This window comes from Bombina bombina, chromosome 2 (assembly GCF_027579735.1).
Source record: "Bombina bombina isolate aBomBom1 chromosome 2, aBomBom1.pri, whole genome shotgun sequence".
Taxonomy (NCBI): domain Eukaryota; kingdom Metazoa; phylum Chordata; class Amphibia; order Anura; family Bombinatoridae; genus Bombina; species Bombina bombina.
Genome location: NC_069500.1, coordinates 1356350684 through 1356363342, shown reverse-complemented (window position 1 = coordinate 1356363342; position 12659 = coordinate 1356350684).

Below are 12659 nucleotides of genomic sequence, written 5' to 3'. Positions count from 1 at the left end.
TGTTTCACAGTCAAAAAGTAATTTTTTTTTTAAATTTACACTACTGTTACAACAGATATGAGTGGTGGCACTGGGCAAGTGGGCCTGGCACACACGCTGGCAGGCAGGCAACTGCAATTAGATTACACTAGCAGACTGATGTTTCACAGCCAAAAAAGTTTTTTTTTTTTTTTTTTAAATGTACACTTACAATACTATTAAACAAGATATGAGTGTTGCCACTGGGCAAGTGGGCACAGTATGTGCTCTGAGCCTGCCACAAAAAAGCAGACTGATGTTTCACAGTCCAAAAAGGTTTTTTTTGTTTTAAATGTACACTTACACTACTATTAAACAAGATATGAGTGGTGGCACTGGGCAAGTGGGCACAGTATACGTTGTAAGCCTGGCACACACGCTGGCAGGCAGGCAACTGCAATTAGATTACACTAGCAGACTGATGTTTCACAGTCAAATTTTTTTTTTTTAAATTTACACTACTGTTACACCAGATATGAGTGTTGGCACTGGGCAAGTGGGCACAGTATACGCTGTGAGCCTGGCACACACGCTGGCAGGCAGGCAACTGCAATTAGATTACACTAGCAGACTGATGTTTCACAGTCAAAAAAGTTTATTTTTTTTAAATTTACACTACTGTTACAACAGATATGAGTGGTGGCACTGGGCAAGTGGGCACAGTATACACTGTGAGCCTGGCACATACGCTGGCAGGCAGGCAACTGCAATTAGATTACACAAGCAGACTGATGTTTCACAGTCAAAAAAGTTTTATTTTTTTAAATTCACACTACTGTTACACCAGATATGAATGGTGGCACTGGGCAAGTGGGCACAGTATACGCTGTGAGCCTGGCACACACGCTGGCAGGCAACTGCAATTAGATTACACAAGCAGACTGATGTTTCACAGTCAAAAAAGTTTTTTTTTTAATTTACACTACTGTTACAACAGATATGAGTGGTGGCACTGGGCAAGTAGGCCTGGCACACACGCTGGCAGGCAGGCAACTGCAATTAGATTACACTAGCAGACTGATGTTTCACAGTCAAAAAAGTTATTTTTTTTAAAATTTACACTACTGTTACAACAGATATGAGTGGTGGCACTGGGCAAGTGGGCCTGGCACACATGCTGGCAGGCAGGCAACTGCAATTAGATTACACAAGCAGACTGATGTTTCACAGTCAAAAAAGTTTTTTTTTTTTTTTAATTTACACTACTGTTACACCAGATATGAGTGGTGGTACTGGGCAAGTGGGCCTGGCACACATGCTGGCAGGCAGGCAACTGCAATTAGATTACACTAGCAGACTGATGTTTCACAGTCAAAAAAGTTTTTTTTTTTATTTACACTACTGTTACACCAGATATGAGTGGTGGCACTGGGCAAGTGGGCCTGGCACACACGCTGGCAGGCAGGGAACTGCAATTAGATTACACTAGCAGACTGATGTTTCACAGTCAAAAAAGTTTTTTTTTTTTAAATTTACACTACTGTTACAACAGATATGAGTGGTGGCACTGGGCAAGTGGGCACAGTATACGCTGTGAGCCTGGCACACATGCTGGCAGGCAGGCAACTGCAATTAGATTACACAAGCAGACTGATGTTTCACAGTCAAAAAAGTTTTTTTTTTTTTTAAATTTACACTACTGTTACAACAGATATGAGTGGTGGAACTGGGCAAGTGGGCCTGGCACACACGCTGGCAGGCAGGCAACTGCAATTAGATTACACTAGCAGACTGATGTTTCACAGTCAAAAAAGTTTTGTTTTTTTTAAATTTACACTACTGTTACAACAGATATGAGTGGTGGCACTGGGCAAGTGGTCACAATATACGCTGTGAGCCTGGCACACACGCTGGCAGACAGGCAACTGCAATTAGATTACACTAGCAGACTGATGTTTCACAGTCAAAAAAGTTTTTTTTTTTTAAATGTACACTACTGTTACACAAGATATGAGTGGTGGCACTGGGCAAGTGGGCCTGGCACACACGCTGGCAGGCAGTCAACTGCAATTAGATTACACTAGCAGACTGATGTTTCACAGTCAAAAAAGTTTTTTTTTTTAAATTTACACTACTGTTACAACAGATATGAGTGGTGGCACTGGGCAAGTGGGCCTGGCATACACGCTGGCAGGCAGGCAACTGCAATTAGATTACACTAGCAGACTGATGTTTCACAGTCAAAAAAGTTTATTTTTTTTAAATTTACACTACTGTTACAACAGATATGAGTGGTGGCACTGGGCAAGTGGGCACAGTATACGCTGTGAGCCTGGCACACACGCTGGCAGGCAGGCAACTGCAATTAGATTACACTAGCAGACTGATGTTTCACAGTCAAAAAAGTTTTTTTTTTTATAAATTTACACTACTGTTACAACAGATATGAGTGGTGGCACTGGGCAAGTGGTCACAATATACGCTGTGAGCCTGGCACACACGCTGGCAGACAGGCAACTGCAATTAGATTACACTAGCAGACTGATGTTTCACAGTCAAAAAAGTTTGTTTTTTTTAAATGTACACTACTGTTACACAAGATATGAGTGGTGGCACTGGGCAAGTGGGCCTGGCACACACGCTGGCAGGCAGGCAACTGCAATTAGATTACACTAGCAGACTGATGTTTCACAGCCAAAAAATTTTTTTTTTTTTTTTTTTTTAAATGTACACTTACAATACTATTAAACAAGATATGAGTGTTGCCACTGGGCAAGTGGGCACAGTATGTGCTCTGAGCCTGCCACAAAAAAGCAGACTGATGTTTCACAGTCCAAAAAGGTTTTTTTGTTTTAAATGTACACTTACACTACTATTAAACAAGATATGAGTGGTGGCACTGGGCAAGTGGGCACAGTATACGTTGTAAGCCTGGCACACACGCTGGCAGGCAGGCAACTGCAATTAGATTACACTAGCAGACTGATGTTTCACAGTCAAATTTTTTTTTTTTAAATTTACACTACTGTTACACCAGATATGAGTGGTGGCACTGGGCAAGTGGGCACAGTATACGCTGTGAGCCTGGCACACACGCTGGCAGGCAGGCAACTGCAATTAGATTACACTAGCAGACTGATGTTTCACAGTCAAAAAAGTTTATTTTTTTTAAATTTACACTACTGTTACAACAGATATGAGTGGTGGCACTGGGCAAGTGGGCACAGTATACACTGTGAGCCTGGCACATACGCTGGCAGGCAGGCAACTGCAATTAGATTACACAAGCAGACTGATGTTTCACAGTCAAAAAAGTTTTATTTTTTTAAATTCACACTACTGTTACACCAGATATGAATGGTGGCACTGGGCAAGTGGGCACAGTATACGCTGTGAGCCTGGCACACACGCTGGCAGGCAACTGCAATTAGATTACACAAGCAGACTGATGTTTCACAGTCAAAAAAGTTTTTTTTTTAATTTACACTACTGTTACAACAGATATGAGTGGTGGCACTGGGCAAGTAGGCCTGGCACACACGCTGGCAGGCAGGCAACTGCAATTAGATTACACTAGCAGACTGATGTTTCACAGTCAAAAAAGTTATTTTTTTTTAAATTTACACTACTGTTACAACAGATATGAGTGGTGGCACTGGGCAAGTGGGCCTGGCACACATGCTGGCAGGCAGGCAACTGCAATTAGATTACACAAGCAGACTGATGTTTCACAGTCAAAAAAGTTTTTTTTTTTTTTTAATTTACACTACTGTTACACCAGATATGAGTGGTGGTACTGGGCAAGTGGGCCTGGCACACATGCTGGCAGGCAGGCAACTGCAATTAGATTACACTAGCAGACTGATGTTTCACAGTCAAAAAAGTTTTTTTTTTTATTTACACTACTGTTACACCAGATATGAGTGGTGGCACTGGGCAAGTGGGCCTGGCACACACGCTGGCAGGCAGGGAACTGCAATTAGATTACACTAGCAGACTGATGTTTCACAGTCAAAAAAGTTTTTTTTTTTTAAATTTACACTACTGTTACAACAGATATGAGTGGTGGCACTGGGCAAGTGGGCACAGTATACGCTGTGAGCCTGGCACACATGCTGGCAGGCAGGCAACTGCAATTAGATTACACAAGCAGACTGATGTTTCACAGTCAAAAAAGTTTTTTTTTTTTTTAAATTTACACTACTGTTACAACAGATATGAGTGGTGGAACTGGGCAAGTGGGCCTGGCACACACGCTGGCAGGCAGGCAACTGCAATTAGATTACACTAGCAGACTGATGTTTCACAGTCAAAAAAGTTTTGTTTTTTTTAAATTTACACTACTGTTACAACAGATATGAGTGGTGGCACTGGGCAAGTGGTCACAATATACGCTGTGAGCCTGGCACACACGCTGGCAGACAGGCAACTGCAATTAGATTACACTAGCAGACTGATGTTTCACAGTCAAAAAAGTTTTTTTTTTTTAAATGTACACTACTGTTACACAAGATATGAGTGGTGGCACTGGGCAAGTGGGCCTGGCACACACGCTGGCAGGCAGTCAACTGCAATTAGATTACACTAGCAGACTGATGTTTCACAGTCAAAAAAGTTTTTTTTTTTTAAATTTACACTACTGTTACAACAGATATGAGTGGTGGCACTGGGCAAGTGGGCCTGGCATACACGCTGGCAGGCAGGCAACTGCAATTAGATTACACTAGCAGACTGATGTTTCACAGTCAAAAAAGTTTATTTTTTTTAAATTTACACTACTGTTACAACAGATATGAGTGGTGGCACTGGGCAAGTGGGCACAGTATACGCTGTGAGCCTGGCACACACGCTGGCAGGCAGGCAACTGCAATTAGATTACACTAGCAGACTGATGTTTCACAGTCAAAAAAGTTTTTTTTTTTTTAAATTTACACTACTGTTACAACAGATATGAGTGGTGGCACTGGGCAAGTGGTCACAATATACGCTGTGAGCCTGGCACACACGCTGGCAGACAGGCAACTGCAATTAGATTACACTAGCAGACTGATGTTTCACAGTCAAAAAAGTTTGTTTTTTTTAAATGTACACTACTGTTACACAAGATATGAGTGGTGGCACTGGGCAAGTGGGCCTGGCATACACGCTGGCAGGCAGGCAACTGCAATTAGATTACACTAGCAGACTGATGTTTCACAGTCAAAAAAGTTTATTTTTTTTAAATTTACACTACTGTTACAACAGATATGAGTGGTGGCACTGGGCAAGTGGGCACAGTATACGCTGTGAGCCTGGCACACACGCTGGCAGGCAGGCAACTGCAATTAGATTACACTAGCAGACTGATGTTTCACAGTCAAAAAAGTTTTTTTTTTTTAAATTTACACTACTGTTACAACAGATATGAGTGGTGGCACTGGGCAAGTGGGCACAGTATACGCTGTGAGCCTGGCACACACGTTGGCAGGCAACTGTAATTAGATTACACAAGCAGACTGATGTTTCACAGTCAAAAAAGTTTTTTTTTTTTTAAATTTACACTACTGTTACATCAGATATGAGTTGTGGCACTGGGCAAGTGGGCCTGGCACACACGCTGGCAGGCAGGCAACTGCAGTTAGATTACACTAGCAGACTGATGTTTCACAGTCAAAAAGTAATTTTTTTTAAAAATTTACACTACTGTTACACCAGATATGAGTGGTGGCACTGGGCAAGTGGGCCTGGCACACACGCTGGCAGGCAGGCAACTGCAATTAGATTACACTAGCAGACTGATGTTTCACAGCCAACAAAGTTTTTTTTTTTTTTTTTTAAATGTACACTTACAATACTATTAAACAAGATATGAGTGTTGCCACTGGGCAAGTGGGCACAGTATATGCTGTGAGCCTGCCACAAAAAAGCAGACTGATGTTTCACAGTCCAAAAAGTTTAATTTTTTTTTAAATTTATACTTACACTACTATTAAACAAGATATGAGTGGTGGCACTGGGCAAGTGGGCACAGTATACGCTGTGAGCCTGACACAAAAAGCAGACTGATGTTTCACAGTCCAAAAAGGTTTTTTTGTTTTAAATGTACACTTACACTACTATTAAACAAGATATGAGTGGTGGCACTGGGCAAGTGGGCACAGTATACGTTGTAAGCCTGGCACACACGCTGGCAGGCAGGCAACTGCAATTAGATTACACTAGCAGACTGATGTTTCACAGTCAAATTTTTTTTTTAAAATTTACACTACTGTTACACCAGATATGAGTGGTGGCACTGGGCAAGTGGGCACAGTATACGCTGTGAGCCTGGCACACACGCTGGCAGGCAGGCAACTGCAATTAGATTACACTAGCAGACTGATGTTTCACAGTCAAAAAAGTTTATTTTTTTTAAATTTACACTACTGTTACAACAGATATGAGTGGTGGCACTGGGCAAGTGGGCACAGTATACGCTGTGAGCCTGGCACATACGCTGGCAGGCAGGCAACTGCAATTAGATTACACAAGCAGACTGATGTTTCACAGTCAAAAAAGTTTTATTTTTTTAAATTCACACTACTGTTACACCAGATATGAGTGGTGGCACTGGGCAAGTGGGCACAGTATACGCTGTGAGCCTGGCACACACGCTGGCAGGCAACTGCAATTAGATTACACAAGCAGACTGATGTTTCACAGTCAAAAAAGTTTTTTTTTAATTTACACTACTGTTACAACAGATATGAGTGGTGGCACTGTGCAAGTAGGCCTGGCACACACGCTGGCAGGCAGGCAACTGCAATTAGATTACACTAGCAGACTGATGTTTCACAGTCAAAAAAGTTATTTTTTTTTAAATTTACACTACTGTTACAACAGATATGAGTGGTGGCACTGGGCAAGTGGGCCTGGCACACATGCTGGCAGGCAGGCAACTGCAATTAGATTGCACAAGCAGACTGATGTTTCACAGTCAAAAAAGTTTTTTTTTTTTTTAATTTACACTACTGTTACACCAGATATGAGTGGTGGTACTGGGCAAGTGGGCCTGGCACACATGCTGGCAGGCAGGCAACTGCAATTAGATTACACTAGCAGACTGATGTTTCACAGTCAAAAAAGTTTTTTTTTTTTATTTACACTACTGTTACACCAGATATGAGTGGTGGCACTGGGCAAGTGGGCCTGGCACACACGCTGGCAGGCAGGCAACTGCAATTAGATTACACTAGCAGACTGATGTTTCACAGTCAAAAAAGTTTTTTTTTTTAAAATTTACACTACTGTTACAACAGATATGAGTGGTGGCACTGGGCAAGTGGTCACAATATACGCTGTGAGCCTGGCACACACGCTGGCAGACAGGCAACTGCAATTAGATTACACTAGCAGACTGATGTTTCACAGTCAAAAAAGTTTTTTTTTTTTAAATGTACACTACTGTTACACAAGATATGAGTGGTGGCACTGGGCAAGTGGGCCTGGCACACACGCTGGCAGGCAGTCAACTGCAATTAGATTACACTAGCAGACTGATGTTTCACAGTCAAAAAAGTTTTTTTTTTTTAAATTTACACTACTGTTACAACAGATATGAGTGGTGGCACTGGGCAAGTGGGCCTGGCATACACGCTGGCAGGCAGGCAACTGCAATTAGATTACACTAGCAGACTGATGTTTCACAGTCAAAAAAGTTTATTTTTTTTAAATTTACACTACTGTTACAACAGATATGAGTGGTGGCACTGGGCAAGTGGGCACAGTATACGCTGTGAGCCTGGCACACACGCTGGCAGGCAGGCAACTGCAATTAGATTACACTAGCAGACTGATGTTTCACAGTCAAAAAAGTTTGTTTTTTTTTAAATTTACACTACTGTTACAACAGATATGAGTGGTGGCACTGGGCAAGTGGTCACAATATACGCTGTGAGCCTGGCACACACGCTGGCAGACAGGCAACTGCAATTAGATTACACTAGCAGACTGATGTTTCACAGTCAAAAAAGTTTTTTTTTTTTAAATGTACACTACTGTTACACAAGATATGAGTGGTGGCACTGGGCAAGTGGGCCTGGCATACACGCTGGCAGGCAGGCAACTGCAATTAGATTACACTAGCAGACTGATGTTTCACAGTCAAAAAAGTTTATTTTTTTTAAATTTACACTACTGTTACAACAGATATGAGTGGTGGCACTAGGCAAGTGGGCACAGTATACGCTGTGAGCCTGGCACACACGCTGGCAGGCAGGCAACTGCAATTAGATTACACTAGCAGACTGATGTTTCACAGTCAAAAAAGTTTTTTTTTTTTAAATTTACACTACTGTTACAACAGATATGAGTGGTGGCACTGGGCAAGTGGGCACAGTATACGCTGTGAGCCTGGCACACACGTTGGCAGGCAACTGTAATTAGATTACACAAGCAGACTGATGTTTCACAGTCAAAAAAGTTTTTTTTTTTTTAAATTTACACTACTGTTACATCAGATATGAGTTGTGGCACTGGGCAAGTGGGCCTGGCACACACGCTGGCAGGCAGGCAACTGCAGTTAGATTACACTAGCAGACTGATGTTTCACAGTCAAAAAGTAATTTTTTTTAAAAATTTACACTACTGTTACACCAGATATGAGTGGTGGCACTGGGCAAGTGGGCCTGGCACACACGCTGGCAGGCAGGCAACTGCAATTAGATTACACTAGCAGACTGATGTTTCACAGCCAACAAAGTTTTTTTTTTTTTTTTTTAAATGTACACTTACAATACTATTAAACAAGATATGAGTGTTGCCACTGGGCAAGTGGGCACAGTATATGCTGTGAGCCTGCCACAAAAAAGCAGACTGATGTTTCACAGTCCAAAAAGTTAAAAAAAAATTTAAATTTATACTTACACTACTATTAAACAAGATATGAGTGGTGGCACTGGGCAAGTGGGCACAGTATACGCTGTGAGCCTGACACAAAAAGCAGACTGATGTTTCACAGTCCAAAAAGGTTTTTTTGTTTTAAATGTACACTTACACTACTATTAAACAAGATATGAGTGGTGGCACTGGGCAAGTGGGCACAGTATACGTTGTAAGCCTGGCACACACGCTGGCAGGCAGGCAACTGCAATTAGATTACACTAGCAGACTGATGTTTCACAGTCAAATTTTTTTTTTTAAATTTACACTACTGTTACACCAGATATGAGTGGTGGCACTGGGCAAGTGGGCACAGTATACGCTGTGAGCCTGGCACACACGCTGGCAGGCAGGCAACTGCAATTAGATTACACTAGCAGACTGATGTTTCACAGTCAAAAAAGTTTATTTTTTTTAAATTTACACTACTGTTACAACAGATATGAGTGGTGGCACTGGGCAAGTGGGCACAGTATACGCTGTGAGCCTGGCACATACGCTGGCAGGCAGGCAACTGCAATTAGATTACACAAGCAGACTGATGTTTCACAGTCAAAAAAGTTTTATTTTTTTAAATTCACACTACTGTTACACCAGATATGAGTGGTGGCACTGGGCAAGTGGGCACAGTATACGCTGTGAGCCTGGCACACACGCTGGCAGGCAACTGCAATTAGATTACACAAGCAGACTGATGTTTCACAGTCAAAAAAGTTTTTTTTTAATTTACACTACTGTTACAACAGATATGAGTGGTGGCACTGTGCAAGTAGGCCTGGCACACACGCTGGCAGGCAGGCAACTGCAATTAGATTACACTAGCAGACTGATGTTTCACAGTCAAAAAAGTTATTTTTTTTTAAATTTACACTACTGTTACAACAGATATGAGTGGTGGCACTGGGCAAGTGGGCCTGGCACACATGCTGGCAGGCAGGCAACTGCAATTAGATTGCACAAGCAGACTGATGTTTCACAGTCAAAAAAGTTTTTTTTTTTTTTTAATTTACACTACTGTTACACCAGATATGAGTGGTGGTACTGGGCAAGTGGGCCTGGCACACATGCTGGCAGGCAGGCAACTGCAATTAGATTACACTAGCAGACTGATGTTTCACAGTCAAAAAAGTTTTTTTTTTTTATTTACACTACTGTTACACCAGATATGAGTGGTGGCACTGGGCAAGTGGGCCTGGCACACACGCTGGCAGGCAGGCAACTGCAATTAGATTACACTAGCAGACTGATGTTTCACAGTCAAAAAAGTTTTTTTTTTTTAAATTTACACTACTGTTACAACAGATATGAGTGGTGGCATTGGGCAAGTGGGCCTGGCATGCATGCTGGCAGGCAGGCAACTGCAATTAGATTACACTAGCAGACTGATGTTTCACAGTCAAAAAGTAATTTTTTTTAAAAATTTACACTACTGTTACACCAGATATGAGTGGTGGCACTGGGCAAGTGGGCCTTGCACACACGCTGGCAGGCAGGCAACTGCAATTAGATTACACTAGCAGACTGATGTTTCACAGCCAACAAAGTTTTTTTTTTTTTTTTTTTAAATGTACACTTACAATACTATTAAACAAGATATGAGTGTTGCCACTGGGCAAGTGGGCACAGTATATGCTGTGAGCCTGCCACAAAAAAGCAGACTGATGTTTCACAGTCCAAAAAGTTAAAAAAAAATTTAAATTTATACTTACACTACTATTAAACAAGATATGAGTGGTGGCACTGGGCAAGTGGGCACAGTATACGCTGTGAGCCTGACACAAAAAGCAGACTGATGTTTCACAGTCCAAAAAGGTTTTTTTGTTTTAAATGTACACTTACACTACTATTAAACAAGATATGAGTGGTGGCACTGGGCAAGTGGGCACAGTATACGTTGTAAGCCTGGCACACACGCTGGCAGGCAGGCAACTGCAATTAGATTACACTAGCAGACTGATGTTTCACAGTCAAATTTTTTTTTTTTAAATTTACACTACTGTTACACCAGATATGAGTGGTGGCACTGGGCAAGTGGGCACAGTATACGCTGTGAGCCTGGCACACACGCTGGCAGGCAGGCAACTGCAATTAGATTACACTAGCAGACTGATGTTTCACAGTCAAAAAAGTTTATTTTTTTTAAATTTACACTACTGTTACAACAGATATGAGTGGTGGCACTGGGCAAGTGGGCACAGTATACGCTGTGAGCCTGGCACATACGCTGGCAGGCAGGCAACTGCAATTAGATTACACAAGCAGACTGATGTTTCACAGTCAAAAAAGTTTTATTTTTTTAAATTCACACTACTGTTACACCAGATATGAGTGGTGGCACTGGGCAAGTGGGCACAGTATACGCTGTGAGCCTGGCACACACGCTGGCAGGCAACTGCAATTAGATTACACAAGCAGACTGATGTTTCACAGTCAAAAAAGTTTTTTTTTAATTTACACTACTGTTACAACAGATATGAGTGGTGGCACTGTGCAAGTAGGCCTGGCACACACGCTGGCAGGCAGGCAACTGCAATTAGATTACACTAGCAGACTGATGTTTCACAGTCAAAAAAGTTATTTTTTTTTAAATTTACACTACTGTTACAACAGATATGAGTGGTGGCACTGGGCAAGTGGGCCTGGCACACATGCTGGCAGGCAGGCAACTGCAATTAGATTGCACAAGCAGACTGATGTTTCACAGTCAAAAAAGTTTTTTTTTTTTTTTAATTTACACTACTGTTACAACAGATATGAGTGGTGGTACTGGGCAAGTGGGCCTGGCACACATGCTGGCAGGCAGGCAACTGCAATTAGATTACACTAGCAGACTGATGTTTCACAGTCAAAAAAGTTTTTTTTTTTTATTTACACTACTGTTACACCAGATATGAGTGGTGGCACTGGGCAAGTGGGCCTGGCACACACGCTGGCAGGCAGGCAACTGCAATTAGATTACACTAGCAGACTGATGTTTCACAGTCAAAAAAAGTTTTTTTTTTTTAAATTTACACTACTGTTACAACAGATATGAGTGGTGGCATTGGGCAAGTGGGCCTGGCATGCATGCTGGCAGGCAGGCAACTGCAATTAGATTACACTAGCAGACTGATGTTTCACAGTCAAAAAAGTTTTTTTTTTTAAATTTACACTACTGTTACAACAGATATGAGTGGTGGCACTGGGCAAGTGGGCACAGTATACGCTGTGAGCCTGGCACACATGCTGGCAGGCAGGCAACTGCAATTAGATTACACAAGCAGACTGATGTTTCACAGTCAAAAAAGTTTTTTTTTTTTTTTAAATTTACACTACTGTTACAACAGATATGAGTGGTGGAACTGGGCAAGTGGGCCTGGCATGCATGCTGGCAGGCAGGCAACTGCAATTAGATTACACTAGCAGACTGATGTTTCACAGTCAAAAAAGTTTTTTTTTTTTAAATTTACACTACTGTTACAACAGATATGAGTGGTGGCACTGGGCAAGTGGTCACAATATACGCTGTGAGCCTGGCACACACGCTGGCAGACAGGCAACTGCAATTAGATTACACTAGCAGACTGATGTTTCACAGTCAAAAAAGTTTTTTTTTTTTAAATGTACACTACTGTTACACAAGATATGAGTGGTGGCACTGGGCAAGTGGGCCTGGCACACACGCTGGCAGGCAGGCAACTGCAATTAGATTACACTAGCAGACTGATGTTTCACAGTCAAAAAAGTTTTTTTTTTAAATTTACCCTACTGTTACACCAGATATGAGTGGTGGCACTGGGCAAGTGGGCCTGGCACACACGCTG